Here is a 3,174-nt window from a genome sequence, read left to right as displayed (position 1 = left end):
ATACTTATACACCATATATAATTTTATGCATATATAATTTTAAGCACAGATATATATCTATATAAAAACTATACAGAATATATATATATATATAAACTATTCATGTGTATGTCTTTCTCTTTTTAGATAAAAGAGAGAGAAAAAACAAATGAACACTTTTTGTTTGCCTTAAATGTTAGGTTTTGTTACATTCATTCATTCATTCACTAAGTAGGAGTAAGTAGGAAGCTAGTTCTTTCTGGGCATCATTCTCTTTCCTCTAAGAACATACAGTCTAGTTGGAAAGCATAAGCAAACAAAAAGCTGTGAACCAATCCTTTCATTGCTTCTTTGGGGCTCATGTTATGTATGCAGTGTGAACATATGAAGAGGGACCCTAAAGCTGGCTAATTACATCACAGAGGGTGTTACTGATGATATCATACATTCTGTGATAAAACTGAAAGCATGTGCCAAAGTTTTCTAAGCGGACAAATTGGGTAAGAGCATTCCCAGGCAGAAAGGACAATGTGTGTGAAGCCGTGGAAATATGATAGAACATCACAACTTCCTAGAATATTCGCCATTTTAAAGAATAGAACAAAATAAATATACTGGCTCCGAAAAGGAGTAAAAGAAAAAAAGAAAAGAAAAAACAAACCACCCTCCCCTCCCAAACAGTCCTGTATATAAATCTCTGTACTTTCTCTTTCTGAATTTCCCTGTGGTGCTCTTTCCCTTCAACCTAAAGAGCTCACAGTAACATTTCTTGTAGAGCAAGTATGCAGGCAACGAACACTCTTAGTTTCCCACTGTTTGAAAATATCTTTATCTTGCTTTCATTAATGGAAGATGTTTGAAGGGGGGGGATACAGGTATTTTTCCTCCTGTCTGTGCTCTAAAGTTAGGTCACTGTCTGAGAGCTCCTCAGTTTCTGTTGAGAAGTTGTAATCATTCATACAGATGTTGAATGTAATGTGCTATTTTCTCAGAAATAATGATTCCATGATTTTCTCTTTATCTTTAAGCATGATGACCGAAGTCTGATTTTCTTCAGATTTATTCTGTTTGGGGTTCATGAACCTATGGAATCTGTAAATTTGACTCATTAACCAATTGGAAGCTTCTGTCCTTTATTTCTCGAGACCCTTTTCACTATCCGTTTCTTTCTCTCCTCCATCTTTAACTACATTTATGCATGTTAGACCTTTGGAAATTGTTCCATATATATCCATGAAGCTCTGTTTGCTTTTTTGTTGTTGTTGTTGTTTGCTTGTTTTTTTTTCCCCTGTCATTCAGATGATTTACTTTCTATTGACCCATCTTCAAGTTACTGCTTTTGGAGGAAAGCCACAAAAAACAGAGGCTTCCTTGTACAGATTTCAATGCTCCTCCAAATTCTGCCTGCTTTCCCTCTGTCTCCAGAGCATGAGGCAGGTGTTTTCCATTTTGTCCAGATCTTCTAACTCTTAACTTTCAGCAAGATCAGGTTTTTAGGTCTTCATTTCCTCATACAGTTAGCAGAAATGAAGGGTATTATTTTTCCTTGCAGCCAGTGTAGGTTTAACGATTTATACAATTGTATTCACAGAATTAATAATCATAATGACCTAAGTCTGCAAAAATAACTAAGGAAAGATGAAAAACTATTCATTATAACATAGTTATTAGTGAAGAAAAGAACGCCTACCTTTATAACATTTTTTATTGATTTATGCTTGCTCAACTAGAAAGATCTTTTTGACTTTTGCTGCCTTGGTTTATCAGTCAAAAAAAAAAAAAAGAAAAGAAAGAAAGAAAAAGAAAAAAAAAGCTAGACCGTATTAGCTTGTCCTGAAAAATATTCTACTGTTATATACGATGTTGTTTACAAATGACTGTGTGGTCAAATACATTTGGGATCTGTAGGATTAAGCAAAGCTGAATAGGGATCTTTTCTGCAGTATTCTTCAAAGCCTTTAATATAGTAATATGTGTTATGAATTTCCAAAAAGCGGACAAAATCAATATTACTTATTTTTGCTTTTGTCTTAGGTTTTTTTTTTAGCTTTCTTTTTTTAAAATTTTTTCAATTTATTTGTTTTCAGAAAAAGCAGTATTCATTATTTTTTCACCACACCCAGTGCTCCATGCAATCTGTGCCCTCTATAATACCCACCACTTGGTACCCCAACCTCCCACACCCCCGCCACTTCAAACCCCTCAGATTGTTTTTCAGAGTCCATAGTCTCTTAGGTTTTAAGATGGATTGGCAAGTGTTACTGACCCTTGATATTTTGTTCCTCGTGGATTTCCCCCCCATTAATTTGTCTCTTAAATGCTGCAATAAAATATTATTTACCTTGATTACTGAGTTTCTTGGTAACCTCTTCCATTTTGCACTGAAAGCAATGCCTCTTATGCCTCGCTTCCCTCCCCCCAGGGTCTGGAGTGCCAGTGTCACCGTATTTCTGCAAGACAATGCTACGTACTCAAGAGCACATGTCCAAGAACACTTGTAGTTGCTTTCACAAATGCAATCACAAATTTAGAAATAGCTTCTATGTTTATCAACAGGATAATTGATACTTTGTGTCCGTGCAAGGACATTCTTATTTATACGGAGTTAAGATAAACCAATTCGTCGTCCTACATACATAACCAAGAAGAAAGCTCCAGTACATGGGGAGTATGTTGAACAGAAATACAGGTTGTAGAATGTTGTATGAAGTGCAGTACCAATTGCTCAATGTTTTAAAAACACAGAAAAAATAACAAATGTTCTTTATGGATATACATAAATATATGTATAAAAGTATAAAAACTATAAAAGTATAAAAAACAGTAAAAGTATAAAAACACAGACCTTGGGGAACCTGGATGGCCTAGTCCGTTAAGCGGCTGACTGGATTTTGGCTCAGGTCATGATCCTAGGGTCCTGGGATGGAGCCCTGGGGTGGGCTCTACTCTCAGTGAAGCTGGCTTGAAGATTCTCTCTCCCTCACTCTGCCTCTCCTCTGTCTCTTTCTCTCTCTCAAAAAAATAAATAAGCAAATAAATCCTAAAACTAAACAAAAAATTGGGGCATGATAGAAGCCAATTTCAGAATAACTGCTATTTCTGGGATGGTACACGGGATTAGGAAAAGTCATATTAGAGATTTCAACTGTATGGTTAATTTGCTTTAAACAAAAGACCTCGAAGAAAATGGCAAAT

Source organism: Mustela putorius, unplaced genomic scaffold, assembly GCF_011764305.1.
Source record: "Mustela putorius furo isolate JIRA1106 unplaced genomic scaffold, ASM1176430v1.1 tig00000281_pilon_pilon_pilon, whole genome shotgun sequence".
NCBI classification, from domain to species: Eukaryota; Metazoa; Chordata; class Mammalia; order Carnivora; family Mustelidae; genus Mustela; species Mustela putorius.
The sequence above is the reverse complement of the archived record's forward strand: the minus strand, read 5'-3'. Positions refer to the sequence as shown.